Source organism: Lithobates pipiens, unplaced genomic scaffold, assembly GCF_037356315.1.
Source record: "Lithobates pipiens isolate NorthernLeopardFrog02 unplaced genomic scaffold, aLitPip1_a1.2 Scaffold_10, whole genome shotgun sequence".
Classification (NCBI taxonomy): Eukaryota; Metazoa; Chordata; class Amphibia; order Anura; family Ranidae; genus Lithobates; species Lithobates pipiens.
The window spans coordinates 218143530-218159386 of record NW_027507686.1 but is presented as its reverse complement, the minus strand read 5'-3'; the positions used below and the strand labels follow the sequence as shown (position 1 = coordinate 218159386).

Here is a 15857-nt window from a genome sequence, read left to right as displayed (position 1 = left end):
GGGGATTGGACTGTTAGGTACATTCAATTGCCCTATAGAGTTGATGTCATCCAGGACCTCCAACCAGAACTCACTGATCGGCGGACATGACCAAACCGTGTGGAAGAAATCTGCCTCCCCTGCTCCGCATTTGGGGCATGCCGCCGATCTATCTGGATATATTTTGGCCAACCTCAACGGGGAAAAGTAGGCCCGGTGAAGGAACTTAAGTTGGCCAAATCTATCCCTCGAGGAGATAGCCAAGGTCAGGTACTGTTGAATCCCTTCCTCCCAATCCTCCCCCGTCAGGTCCGATATGTCCCGTCTCCAAGTCTCATACAACTGAGAGACCTTAGAGGTGTCTAGTAGAGCCAGCATGTTGTAAATGGTCGAGAGTGTTTTACGTTGCTCTGGGGATCGAAGCTCTAATTCCAGAGTCGACATCTGTAGGGTGATCGGTTCAGGAAATTGGGATCTATATGCGTGGTGCACCTGTAAGTACCTGAAAAACATCCGGTTCGGAAGACCCCTAAGGGTCTTCAGAGCATCAAACGTAATGAGCTGTCCCTGGGACACTATATCCCCCAGAGTGGCAATCCCATACTCTGTCCATACCACTGGGTCTGGGATCGAGTGAAAGTGGGGGAGGATCGGGTTACCCCATAACGGCGTCTCCGGGGACCATGTGTTAGGTTTCCCCAACTTCCTGGCCACCGTGTCCCATACCTGAACAGTCGTCCTCATAGGTGGCGTCACCCCCGGATTAGCTCTCGGCCCAGTAAATATTAGATTCCGCAGTGCCGCGCCCGACCCCAGTAACGCGGCCTCCACCACCGATGCCGGGTTCGCACATTTCCGGGCTAACCACCACTTGATTGTCACTAGAACCGCCGCCCAGTAATATTTAAGGAAGCACGGGAGGGCAAGACCCCCCAACGTGACCGGTAGTTGTAACGTAGTTTTCGCTATCCTAGGTGCTCTCCCATTCCAAATAAAGGACACCATCACACTGTCCAGTCTCCTAAAGAAGGACATAGGTATGTTGACGGGGGTCTGCCTAAAGAGATAGAGGAGACGGGGTAGGATGGACATTTTAATTAAATTGACTCTACCCCCCGGGGAGAGGGGGAGAGATCTCCAAACCGCACATCGCTGGGCAACCCGAGACACCACTGGGGCGAGGTTAAGAACAACGAAGTTCCCAAGATCACCACCAATCTCCACTCCCAGGTATCTAAACTGGGAAACCCGCTTGAGCTGTCCGTCTGAATCTACAGGGCCCACCTTTGAATGAAGAGGAAATAATAGTGACTTGCCCCAGTTTATACAGACCCCCGATTATCTCCCAAATCCATCAATAACTTCAAGGGCCCGTTGCAAGGAGGAACCATCGTCTCTAAGATACAACAGAGTGTCGTCTGCATAGAGCGACACCTTTTCCTGCAGGGGACCTATATCTATACCCTTCACTTGAGTCTCAGATCTGAGAAGGATAGCCATAGGTTCTATCGCCAAGGCGAACAACCCCGGCGACAGAGGGCAACCCTGTCTCGTCCCCCTTCGCAGGGGGAAGGGTGGAGAAAGAACCGTCCCCGTGCGCACCCTAGCAGTCGGAGATCTGTACACAGCCTCAACCCAGGAGACGACGACGGGACCAAAGCCAAATTTGCGGAGGACCTCCCATAGATAGATCCACTCCACTGAATCAAAGGCCTTTTCCGCATCAAGGGAGGCCAAGACCGCATACAGTCTCCGAAGATTGATGTCCGTCCCCTTCCCAGGCATAAAGCCTGACTGATCTTCATGGATTAGGGCAAGTATCACCTCGTTGAGACGCCTGGCCAGGATTTTAGTCAATACCTTTGCGTCAGAATTAAGAAGGGAGATAGGCCTATAGGAGGAGCAGAGCTGGGGGTCTTTCCCGGGTTTAGGTATGACCAAAATAATAGCTTGATCCATAGAGTGGGGAAGCTCACCGTCAGACAACGTCTTTGTAAACATGTCATGAAGTCTGGGCGCCAAATCCTCTACATATTGTTTAAAGAATTCAGGTGGAAGCCCATCCGTACCTGGGGTCTTACCCGACTGAAGAGAGCCCAGCGCCACCCATACCTCTTCAATCGTAATGGGGCTATCTAGGGCCTGCTGAGCCTCAGGGGACAGGGTTGGAAACTGTACTCCATTCAAAAAATTGTGCAGCTGTTCAGTAGAGTAGGCCACCCTAGAGGAGTACAGCCTAGTGTAAAAGTCCTTAAAGCACTTATTAATGCCTGCTGGGTCTGTAGTAACTGTCCCATCGTCAGACTGTATCCTAGGTATAGTGGAGAGGGGGGACTGTTCCCGAGCTAACCAGGCTAGCATTCTCCCAGTCTTTTCCCCCTGCTCAAAAATTCTTTGTCTGGGCCAGTTGCCTCTTGTGCACCTTAGCTACCCTCAGGAGCATTACCTCCCTGTAAGCCACCTTCATGTCCTGTCCCGTAACCGGATTGGCCGTAGTGGCAAACCTAGATTCCAAGGACAGGGCTCTGGCCTCGGCTTCCTCAAGGGTAACCTGATCATTCTTGCGTTCCCTCGCTATAGCCGAGAGGTAGTACCCCCGTACGTACGCTTTGAAAGCGTCCCACATACTACCTACCGAAGCTGTACCTGTGTTCAACCGCCAATACTGCTGTATCAGCGCAGCCATTTCGAATTCTATAGTGGGATGCTTAACCCAAAACCTGGAGAGACGCCAGATTCTATCTGATAGGGCGGTAGATGTTTGTATACTACAGAGCAAGGGGGAGTGGTCCGAGATACTCCTAGGGAGAGTGGTAACATCCCCAATCCTAGGAAGCAGGGCAGCACTAGCATAGGCAAGATCAATGCGTGACAGTGAATTATGAGGGAGGGAGTGGCAAGTATATGAACGTTCCGAGGGGTTCTTCCATTGCCACACATCCTCCAGGCCAAACAAACCCGCCTATTTAGATAAGTTAGACTCGGTTGAGGAACCCGGGGCAGCTCTGTCCAGCGATGGATTCGGGGCAATGTTAAAGTCCCCCGCCAACAGGATATTATCCGTGGTGTATTGAGCCAGGATGGGTACCATACTATAGAGCAGGGACAGGTCCGCCGGGGGGGGGGCAGGTACAGGCCCACCACCATCATCTCCACCGCGTCAATTAGAGCATGAAGTATTACATAGCGACCCCCGGGGTCCAGCTTAACATCCAGCAATTCAAAATTAAGATGTTTATGTATTAAGATGCTGACCCCCCGGGAGTACGCCGTATGGGTAGCATGGAAGTGCCTACCCACCCACGGACGTTTGAGACTGAGAATTTTGCTACCCACCAAATGCGTTTCCTGCAAGATACAAATATGGGGGCTGTACTTTTTAAGGAACTCAAATACAAGGGAACGTTTAATTTTGCTATTAAGCCCCCTAACGTTCCACGAGAGAACTTTTAGCTGGGCCATAGCCTGTATGGAATGGGATAACTCACGGGGAATGTTAGAGTAGGCAGGACCCGGGGAGGCGGCCCCCCCACCCAAGACAATAGCAGCTCCTGCCCAGCTTCCATAGTAGGGGTGCAGCCCCGAGGCAACCCCCAATCGTATTAACCACATGCATTTGTTACCACTTAACTGTCTGGCATATAATAAAACCACAAAAAAAATCTGCAAATTAAGAACAGAGCAAAATGAAAACATAAACACCCAACCCCTCCCTCCCCACACCCCGCCTAACATAGCATAGGGTGTTTGCATACCCAAACCAACCAAAAGTCTTTATTAGGAATGTCTCCTAGTGGGGGAATGTGGCACAGACAGCACACCATGGACCCAACCCCCACGGGGAAAGAAAGAAAAAATAAAAAAAGGAAAAGAAAGGAGAACCAAATGGGGGGGTGGGAGCCAGGGAGCCCCACACTGCATCACATGAAAAAAAGTGTCTGCATGAATAGAACGTAGCAGTCCCGTACATTCAGGAGAACATGTGCAGCTACCATCCTCCAACAGTCACCCAGGCTCCTAACTTGTGTCCCAACCGCTGGTCCCCAGCTCCACCAACCTCAACAGGAGAAGTCATACGGGGGGGCAGGGAGCAGAGACGTGCCCCACCAGAGTGGAAAACAAGGAGAAATCAGATAGCTGCCCTGCACCAGTCCATAGATAGACAGCCGTGACTCCAACATGTCTCAGCCCCGGGCCCGATGTGTTCCAAAGGCAGCGACCCGCCAGAGCTCCGCGCCCCGTACAGCCCCGCCGCAGCCAGTAGCCTAGGCGCAGGAGGCTCTGCTCGGGGGGGGGGACAAGGGGGCAGCTCTACTGAGCGGGCAGCCACCGGAGACACACATGGAGAGGTAGGCACAGGATGTCAGAGCGCAGAGCAGATGGCAGGGACACACAGGGGGCAGGAACAACACTGACCTCAGGGGAGAAAAAGTGGTCTAACGATCCCGGGGCAGCGACTCCATCCAGCGGGACACATCCTCAGGGGCAGTAAAGAATTTCAATGACTCTCCGTCCACAACTCGCAGTTTAGCCGGGAACATCATATTGTAATTCAGACCTCTTGCATGGAGTTGCCCCTTCACATGGTCGAACGTGCGACGAAGGTGTTGGGTCTCGGTTGAGTAGTCCAGGAAGATCATAATCCTGACGTTCTCATACCGCAGCTCCTCGATCTTCCTCGCCTCCCGCAACACGAGGTCCCGATCACGAAAGTTCAGAAGCCTGAAGATAAAGGTCCTCGGCGGCGTCCCAGGCGGTCCCTTCACTGATGGCATCCTATGCGCCCGCTCAACCGCAAAGTGCGGGGAGAAGGTTGTTTGGGGTAGGAGGGTACGCAGGAGTTGTTCAGCAAAAGTAGCCGGGTCACGGCCCTCTGCCCCCTCCGGGAGGCCCACCAGGCGGAGATTATTCCTCCGGTTCCTGTTCTCCTGGTCTTCTGCACGGGACTCCAACACCTTCATCTTCACCTGCAGGGTCCGGATAGATTCACCATGCCTATGAACGGTATCCTCCGTGTCTCCCACACGCCGTTCAGCTTCAGTCAGGCGATCTCTGTATTTATCCATATCCCTGCGAATTAGACCCATCTCCAACTGCATCTGATCAATCTTGGCCGTCAGCGTGGTCTGGCACCCCGCAATGGCCTGCATAAGAGCTGTGAATTGCTCACTCCCCAGCGCGGCCGTCGCCTCCGGGTTATCAGTCTGGGACGCCATGTTTGAGGAGTATGCACGTGCGTCCCGATCAGCCGGCGGGGTCTTTGGGTTCTGCTGCCGCTTCCTCTGTGAGCCGGGGTTGCCTCTTCGCATTTCCGGAGCCAAGTGGCACCTGTACGGGAGTATAAGGGTGATTAAAAGTCTCTCTAGGCGGATAATTTGGCCAATGCAGTGCGGAGCTCCCGTCACACACGTCCGCTCAGGTCGCCATTCTGCCACGCCCCCCAAATGGTTAGGTTTCTGATTTAAATACCTAAAGCCACAAACAATGGCATAACAATGCAGTAGCGTGGGTCCATGAAGTTGAGAATCGTGATCTACATCGTTTAAGCTGATGTGAATAAGTAATTAAATTGACTCTACAACAGTTTGTACTTGGTCTAGTACATTTCTTAAAAAACGGACAATAAAAATGATAGGAAAAAAAAAATTATAGGCTACGTTATCTTCTGAAAATAATTGTTTCTTTGCTGTCTTGTTGATCCTTTGACTTCAACATTTTCTAAGATGCTGCTCTAGAACAATTATGAAGAACAAGAGTTTATTTCCTATCATTTTTATTGTCCGTTTCTTTTCCTTCACCCCAGTTTGGATCAGTGCACAAAGCAAGGTCCATAAAGACGTGGATGAACAAGTTTGGGATGGAGGAACTTGACTGGCCTGCACAGAGTCCTGACCTCAACCCGAAAGAACACCTTTGGGATGAATTAGGGCGGAGACTGCAATCCAGGCCTTCTCATTCAACACCAGTGCCTGACCTCACAAATGTTCTTCTGGAAGAATGGTCAAACATTCCCATAGACACACTCCTAAACCTTGTAGACAGCCTTCCCAGAAGAGTTGAAGCTGTTAAAGCTGCAAAGGGTGGGCCACCTCAATATTTATCCCAATGGACTAAGATGTCATTGAAATTCATGAGTGTGTAAAGGCAGGCATCCCAATACTTTTGAAAATATAATGTAAGTATACCTGTTCAATGCACTTACAATGGAGATCGGTCAAGTACACTATCCCAACTATGCCAACCATGCCAAAATATCAGATAAAGCAAACAATGCATCTGGATACACAAATAAACAAAGCTTTATCATATAAAAGCTAAGGCCTCATGCACACGAGACGCAGTTAAACGCGCGTTCAGATGCAGTTGGACAGTTTTTTCAACTGCCCCTGAACTCATTCAATGTTATCCTATGTGTCCATGCACACAGTCTCGTTTTTTTCCGTTTTTATGCAGTTGCGTTTAGTCTCGTTTTTCCAGAAGCAAAAAAATGCGTTCAGAAACAAAAATTTCCACGTTTCAGACGCAAAACGCGGCAAAACGCGGTAAAACGCCGCTACCGCGTTTAGCCGCGTTTGCGTTTATATGCGTTTTTAAAGGTGACCTTTTTTTTACATTAAAAATCTCAAAAATGATTGCAAATGATAAAAAACCATTAGAAAAATATTTTAAACAATTGCAATTGCAAGTGGACAATCCACAACTTGTGGCAAGTGACATGGCAGGTGGCAAGTGACGTGGCAAGTGGACAATCCACAACTTGTGACAGGTGACGTGGCAAGTGACGTGGCAGGTGATGTGGCAAGTGACGTGGCAAGTAGACAATCCACAACTTGTGGCAGGTGATGTGGCAAGTGACGTGGCAAGTGATGTGGCAAGTGGAAAATCCACAACTTGTGGCAAGTGATGTGGCTGGTGACGTGGCAAGTGGACAATCCACAACTTGTGGCAGGTGGCATGGCAAGTGACGTGGCAGGTGATGTGGACAATCCCCAACTTGTGGCAGGTGACGTGGCAAGTGACGTGGCAAGTGGACAATCCACAACTTGTGGCAGGTGACGTGGCAAGTGGACAATCCACAACTTGTGGCAGGTGACGTGGCAAGTGACGTGGCAGGTGATGTGGCAAGTGACGTGGCAAGTAGACAATCCACAACTTGTGGCAGGTGATGTGGCAAGTGACGTGGCAGGTGATGTGGCAAGTGGACAATCCACAACTTGTGGCAGGTGATGTGGCTGGTGACATGGCAAGTGGACAATCCACAGCTTGTGGCAGGTGGCATGGCAGATGACGTGGAAAGTGGACAATCCACATCTCGTGGCAAGTGACGTGGCAGGTGATGTGGCAAGTGACGTGGCAAGTGGACAATCCACAACTTGTGGCAGGTGATGTGGCAAGTGGACAATCCCCAACTTGTGGCAAGTGACGTGGCAAGTGATGTGGCAAGTGGACAATCCAAAACTTGTGGCAGGTGACGTGGCAAGTGACGTGGCAGGTGATGTGGCAAGTCACGTGGCAAGTGGACAATCCACAACTTGTGGCAAGTGACGTGGCAAGTGACGTGGCAGGTGATGTGGCAAGTGACGTGGCAAGTAGACAATCCACAACTTGTGGCAGGTGATGTGGCAAGTGACGTGGCAGGTGATGTGGCAAGTCACGTGGCAAGTGGACAATCCACAACTTGTGGCAGGTGATGTGGCTGGTGACATGGCAAGTGGACAATCCACAGCTTGTGGCAGGTGGCATGGCAGATGACGTGGAAAGTGGACAATCCACATCTCGTGGCAAGTGACGTGGCAGGTGATGTGGCAAGTGACGTGGCAAGTGGACAATCCACAACTTGTGGCAGGTGATGTGGCAAGTGGACAATCCCCAACTTGTTGCAAGTGACGTGGCAAGTGACGTGGCAAGTGGACAATCCAAAACTTGTGGCAGGTGACGTGGCAAGTGACGTGGCAGGTGATGTGGCAAGTGACGTGGCAAGTGGACAATCCACAACTTGTGGCAGGTGACGTGGCAGTTGGACAATCCACAACTTGTGGCAGATGACATGGCAAGTGACGTGGCAGGTGATGTGGCAAGTCACGTGGCAAGTGGACAATCCACAACTTGTGGCAGGTGCCGGGGCAAGTGACACGCTAAATACAAGTACACTGCAGCTCTCACAGCTGCTGCTACTCACTCTGGTCTCACAAAATTGCTGAAATAGTTAATTTTTGAGCTGGGGAGGGTCTATGATGTTAGCTTAACTAAACGCTTCTAGACGCAAACGCGGTAAAACGCGGTAAAACGCCGCTAAATCGCGGTAAAAATCGCGGCAAAACGCGCGTTTCTAAACGCCGGTTTCAACATGTGTCCAGCAGCGTTTGCATCTGCGTCTCGTGTGCATGAAGCCTAAAATCTAAAAACAAAAAGGAAGAGGATGTATGCCAAGTACACCATAACCCAGAGGACAAAGAGTGCTAAATAGGTTCCATTGCCCAACAAACTCCAAAAAAGCCTACCGCAGGTAGATAGATCTATGCAACCCATTTACCTGCTGGTAGGCTTTTTTGGAGTTTGTTAGGCTTTCAGTTTATTTTAAGATGCAGAAATGTAAACGGATCATGCTGAATTTTTATTTTTTTTTACTGTAGCTGCATACCTAACATAAATAAAAAAGATGCATCTCAGCACTGTGGTGGGATGGCAGCTGACACAGATAAGTAATAAAAAACCTTTGTTCTGCTGCAATTGTCTGAAATGTTGAAAGATGTAAGATGTACAGTAGCAGTCAGAGGATTTTGAGGATTGGTCAGCTTTCATGTATTCTAATTTATTTATTTTTATAGGACGCATGCCTTCCGAATGGCCAGAGTATCCCTATGGGACAGCGCTATTGTCCACATCACTGTCTGTGGAGAAGGACTATCGCTCAGCTCAGTGTGCACTGTGGGAGAAGTACAATATGTTTCCGTATGCCTGGATAAACTGAGGAATGCTTCTATTTCCAATAAACATGTGAGAACAATATACAGTGCCTTGCAAAAGTATTCACCCCCTTGGCTTTTTACGTATTTTGTTCCATTACAGCCTTTAGAATAATGTTTTTCAATCTGAATTATATGTGATGGATCAGAACACAGTAGTCTGAGTTGCTGAAGTAAAATTAGAAAAATATGTACATAAAACAATTTTGCAGAAATAGGATACTGATTAATAACATGTGTGTATGTATTCACCCCCTTTGTTAAGAAGCCCATAAAAAGCTCTATTACTATAAAAAAACAATTACCTTCAGAAGTCACATAATTAGTGAAATGATGTCCATCTGTGTGCAATCCAAGTGTCACATGATCTGTCATTACATATAAACACCTTTTTGAAAGGCCCCAGAGGCTGCAACACCTAAGCAAGAGGCACCACTAACCAAACACTGCCATGAAAGCCAAGGAACTCTCCAAACAAGTAAGGGACAATGTTGTTGAGAAGTACAAGTCAGAGTTAGGCTATAAAAAAAAATATCCAAATCTTTGATGATCCCTAGTAGCACCATCAAATCTATCATAACCAAATGGAAAGAACATGGCACAACAGCGAACCTGCCAAGAAAGGGCCGCACACCAAAACTCACAGACCGGCAAGGAGGTCATTAATCAGAGGAGGCAGCAGAGACCTAAGGTAACCCTGGAGGAGTTGCAGAGTTCCACAGCAGAGACTGGAGTATCGGTACATAGGACGACAATAAGCTGTACGCTCCATAGAGTTGGGATTTATGGCAGAATGGCCAGAAGAAAGCCATTACTTTCAGCAAAAAACAAAATGGCACGTTTTTTTTTTTTGTAATTCATTTATTTCTTTTCAAGATGATACAATTTAACATCCAAAAAGAAATGACGATGGTTATAGTAAAAACAGAAACGTGTAAGACCTTGTACACACGGTCGGACAGTCCGACCACAAAATCCGTCTGATTTTTTCCGACGGATTTTGTCCGAAACTGGTGGTGTTGCATACACGTGGTCGGACAACGTGATGATGTTCGTTCGTTCATTACGACAGGACTACGTTCAGGCTAGTAGCCAATAGCTATGGCTTTGTAATTTGATATGAGCATGCGTGGCACTTTGTCCGATCAGAATTCTCTACAAACGATCGGACAAAGTCCGATCGGATCACGTTGTCGGAAAATTTTTATATCCAGCTGTTAAACTTTGTTGGTCGGACATTCCGACAGAAAAAGTCAGATGGAGCCCACACACGGTCGGATTATCCGACAACACAGTCTGATTGGACATTTTCCGTCGGAATGTCCGACCGTGTGTACAAGGGCTAACAGATAGGGTTAGATGTTTTATCATCAATGTCAAATATCGATTCCCCCAGTTATGCACTCTGAAGAATACTTGCAAGGGTGAGGATGTGTGACGAAACTGTGCGCTATACCAGGGGAGACTTCCAGACTGTTACCTTAATAACCCACTACGGCTACTATAGCTACCAAGGCCATACAGTAAGAAGCACATTCACAGCTGTCTGGGAGGGATACCTCCCAAGTACCAGCTGAGCCCAGCCATGTGACACAACAGACGGTTGATGTGAAGTAGGAGAGGAAGGTCAAGGGGGACAGGACTCCCCCGATGGGGGGAGGGGGGGGTGAGGTGACAGGTAAAAGGGTAGCGGTGTAGAGGAGGGGAGAAAGGAAGGTCCCCCCCCCCCCCCGACTAGGTAGTAATTTGTGTCTGAAGGATTAATCAGGCTGCAATTCGTGCCTGAAGGATTAATCATGCTGTGCAACCTCTCGGAGGTATGACAAAATTGCATGTTTTGAGTTTGCGAAAAAAGCATGTGGGAGACTCCCAAAATGTATGGAGGAAGGTCCTCTGGTCTGAGAAGACTAAAATTTAACTTTTTGGCCATCAAAGAAAACGCTATGTCTGGTGCAAACCCAACACATCACATAAAGAACCCACCCCCACAGTGAAACATGGTGGTGGCGGCATTGTGTTGTGGGGATGTTTTTCAGCAGTCAGGACAGGGAAACTGGTCAAAGCTGAGGGAAATATGGATGGTGCTAAATACAGGGATATTCTTGAGAAAAACCTGTACCATTCTGTGTGTGATTTGAGGCTAGGACGGAGGTTCACCTTCCAGCAGGACAATGACCCCAAACACACTGCTAAAGCAACACTTGAGTGGTTTAATGGGAAACATGTAAATGTGTTGAAATGGCCTAGTCAAAGCCCAGACCTCAAGCCAATAGAAAATCTGTGGTCAGACTTAAAGATTCCTGTTTACAAGTGCAAACCATCCAACTGGAAGGAGCTGGAGCAGTTTTGCAAGGAGGAACGGGCAACAATCCCAGTAGTTAGATGTGGTAAGCTCATAGAGACTTATCCAAAGCGAGCTGTGATGGCGGATCTACACAGTATTGACTTTAGGGGGTAAATAGTTTTGCACATTGACTTTTTCTGTTATTTTGTCCTATTTGTTTGCTTTACAATAAAAAATAAAATCTTCAAAGCTGTGGGCATGTGCTGTAAATTAAATGATCCAAATCCTCAAACAATCCAAGTTAATTCCAGGTTGTGAGGCAACAAAACACATAAAATACCAAGGGGGGTGAATACTTTTGCAAGGCACTGTAGAGGTTGTCTCCTGAAGCTGCTGGATCCATGACTGTGCAATACAGATCATGTGTTTTAACATACAAGGCTGTTTCAGGTCAGTAACTCAGAATGGAATAAAGCCAAGCACAGCGCCTGAATTTTGCTGATTATGATTTTGCTTTGACTTGATGGAAGGTCTTTAAACTCTTACTTGGGATCACTCACTAGAGAAGGGGACCTTTTCTATACTGAAGAGGGCTGGGATAATGGATTAACATAAATAGGTCACAAATTCCAAGTGATGTTTGTGGTGTCCTGTAGTCTGGGAGGCAGTTTAGGTGTAGAGTGCTTAATTAACAAATATTATATACAGCGGTTAAAATAAGCATTGAACGGGTCGCCATTTTTCTAGGTAAATATATTTTTAAAAGGTGCCATTGACATGAAATTGTTGCCATATGTTGGTAATTACCCATGCAATCCATACATACAAAGAAACCAAAACTAATAAGTTCTGAAATTAAGTTATGTGTAAATAAAATGGAATGGCACAGGGAAAAGGTATTGAATACATGAAGAAAGGGAGGTGCGAAAATGCATGGAAAGCCAACGCACCAGCTGAAATCTATCAGTAATTAGAAAGCAATCCTGCTCCTTGTCAGTGCAAATTGATCTCAACTGATGGCCTATAAAAAAGGTGTCTCATTACCAAGGTGTCACACAAACATCTCAAGATCTTTGCAACCCTATTGGGGCAAAACATACTGATGTCATTGGTTACAGACAGATTGTTTCAATTTTGGAATGTTCCAGTAAGCACTCTTGGGCCATAATCCAGAAGTGGAAAGAACATAATTTCACCATAAACCGGCCACGACCAGGTGCTCCTCGCAAGATTTCGGACAGAGGAATGAAAAGAATTATCAGAAGAGTTGTCCAAGGGCCAAGGACTACTTCTGGAGAGCTTCAGAAAGACCTAGAATTATCAGGTACAATTTCTCCAAAGAAAACAATTAGTGATGCACTCAACCGCCATGGCCTGTATGCATGCTCACCATGCAAAACTCCATTGCTGAAGAAAAAAGGATGTCAAAGTGTGTTTAAAGTTTGCTGCATAACATTTAGATAAGCCTGTTAAATACTGGGAGAATATAGTCTGGTCAGATGAGACTAAAACTGAACTCTTTGAATGCCATAACATACACCATGTTTGGAGGTAATGGTACTGCACATCACCCCAAAAACACCCCCATACCAACAGTGTAGTTTGGATTTGGGAACATCATGCTGTGGGGCTGTTTTTCAGCATACAGTACTGGCAAACTCCATGTCATTGAAGGAAGGATGAATGTAAAAATGTACCAAGACAGATGATAAAAATCTGCTGCCATCTACCAGGATGATGAAGATGAAACGAAAGTGGACATTTCAGCAAGACAATGATCCCAAACACACAGCCAGGGAAACTCTCAATTGGTTTCAAAGAAAGAAAATACAGCTGTTAGAATGGCCCAGCCAATCACCTGACTTGAATCCAATGGAAAATCTATGGAAAGAACTAAAGATCAGAGTTCATAGAAGAGTTCAACGGAACCTTCAAGATTTGAAGACTGTGTGGAAGAATGGGCCAAAATCACACCTGAGCAATGCATGCAACTAGTTTCTCCATACAGGATGCGTCTTGAAGCTGTCATTACCAACAAAAGGATTTTGTACCAAGTATTAAATACATTTCAGTTAGTGTGTTCAATACTTTTTCCCTGTCATTCCATTTTATTATGCCAGAGATATGAACAACACAGTGCCCCTAAGTGGCGTCTCTAGGGCAATAATGGGGCACTTCCTGTACATGTGGACGTTCTTCAATTTGAGTGGAGCTTATGCCGCGTACACACGACCGGACTTTCCAGCAGACTAGGTCCGACGGAATCAGTCCATCGGACAATCCTATTGTGTGTGGGCTCATCCAATTTTTTATTTTATTTTTTTTATGTGAAAAAACTATCAGATGGACCTAGAAATAGAACATGTTTCAAATCTGTCCGACGGACTCAATTCGGGAAAACCGTTCATCTGTATGATGGCCCGACGGACCAAATACGACGCAAGGGAAGCTATTGGCTACTGGCTATTGTACTTTTTTAGTCCTGTCTTGCGTCATCACGTTCAAAATGAACGGACTCTGAAAGGTCCGTTGGAACTCCGCCGGAAGTCCATCAGGAAGACCATCGGACCTAGTCTGCCGGAAAGTCTGGTCGTGTGTACGTGGCATTTGTCATTTACTCTGTGAAAAAGAGACAGATCAAAGTATCACTGCTGCCACTTTCTATTGCACTAGGTACCATGAATAATTACTAAAATAACGACATTAAAAAAAAAAGGGAAAAGGGAGTAAAGACTAACAGAATATACTATAGGAGACAGAACGGGGTCTACATTTATATACAGAACTGCATTCAACTCTACAGACCACCAAACAGAGAAAGGAGGAATAGCGTCATGTTTCCTGAACTGTAAAGTGCCTTTGTAGTTTTCAACATCCCCTGCAACACCATGCAATTCTGTTACAGAATTTCCCCTCAAATTTCTAGAAGTGGATAGGACAGGGTAGTAAAGTAACCAGAATATTATCACAATTTGTACATTTTGAAGCTTGGTGCCTCCTCTAACCCTGCTGCCCTAGGCACTGACCTGAGGCAGCAAACTGGCTGCTGCAACTATTCTATTAAATCACAGGTCTCTACAGTTTTAATATTTACATCTCTTGAAAATTTTAACCCCTGATAAATGGGTCCCCCTATAACCCCCCCCCCCCCAAATTAAATTTCCAGTAAATGATTTTTTACCAATAGTCTGGCTTCCTTTTTTTTTTTTTTTTTTTCATTTGGCATTATAGTAAGTACAGGCCTGGCTCCAGAACTCAACAAAGGCAGGCAAGTATCCCCTATGGCCGCTAACCAGAAGTGGATGCTACAGATGGTAATTAACTCTAAAGCTACAATTAAAGCAGTATTAACCGCTTCAGCCCTGGAAGATTTTACCCCCTTCCTGGCCAGAGCACTTTTTGCTATTCGACACTGTGTCGCTTTAACTGACAATTGCGATGTTGCACCCAAACAAAATTGATTCCCTTTTTTTCCCCATAAATAGAGCTTTCTTTTGGTGGTATTTGATCACCTCTACAGTTTTTATTTTTTTGCTCTATGAACAAAAATAGTTTTAGCTTTATGACATTTTTATTAGTAATTATTTTTTGCTAGTAATGGCGGTGATTTGCGATTTCTATCAGGACTGCGACATTATGGCAGGCACATCGGACAACTTTGACACATTTTTGAGATCAGTGGCATTAATACAGTGATCAACGCTATAGAAAATTCATTGATTACTGTAAAAATGTCACTGGCAGTGAAGGGGTTAACACTAGGGGGCAATCAAGGGGTTGTGTTTTAACTGAAGGGGGGATGGGACTGTGCAGGGGAGATGACAGATCGTTTGTTTATACTCTGTATGAACAAACGATCTGTCTGTTCTCCCGTCAGAGAACCGGAAGCTGTGTGTTCACACATACAGATCCCAGTTCTCCGTGGGCCCTGAGCGATCGTGGGAGCCCAACGGTGATTGTGACCGCCGGGCACTCGCATTGGCTTGGGGGGGCAAGTGGAGGCGCGCACGCCACCTAGTGGCCAGAGAGCGAAGCAACGTTAAATAACGTTGTTTCGCCCAGCCGTGCCATTCTGCCGCTGTAAAACTACAGCGGATGTTTGGCAAGTGTTTAAACCATTTTAATACTGGGCACTTTTACCTCCTTCCTGCCCAGGCCAATTTTCAGCTTTCAGTGCTGTTGCATTTTGAATGGCAATTGCACGGCCAAAAAACACTGTATCTAAACTAAATTTTTATCATTTTGTTCACACAATGAGAGCTTTCTTTTGGTGGTATTTAATCACCACTGGGTTGTTGTTTTTTTAGCAAAAAAAAAAAAGGAAAAAAAAAAAAAAAGACAAAAAAGAATAAAATTAGAAAAAAAAAAAGTGTTTTTCTTTGTTTCAGTTATACAATTTTGCAAACAATTGTTCTTCAAAAATTTAGGGCAAAATGTATTCTGCTACAGTTCTTTGGTGAAAATAACCCGAATCGGTGTATATTATTTAGTCTGTAGGAAAGGTAGAGTCCACAAACTATGGTATATATCTGAAAATTGATCAATCCTGATATACTGACTAATTTCTTGAGGCCCAAATATGTCAGGACAGTACAAATATTCCACAAATTACCACTTTTTGGAAAGTA

General features: G+C 46.4%; 1 protein-coding gene across 1 annotated transcript in view; it reads left to right on the top strand.

Annotated features, from left to right (window-relative positions):
- The window catches only part of LOC143940131 (neurotactin-like), a 73095-nt gene extending 59129 nt beyond the window's left edge, over positions 1–13966 (top strand). Inside the window, exon 9 of the mRNA XM_077461215.1 lies at positions 8808–13966. The gene's annotated coding sequence lies outside the window, so the exon portion shown is untranslated. The remainder of the gene's footprint in view (positions 1–8807) is intronic.
- Positions 13967–15857: the final 1891 nt, after the last annotated feature.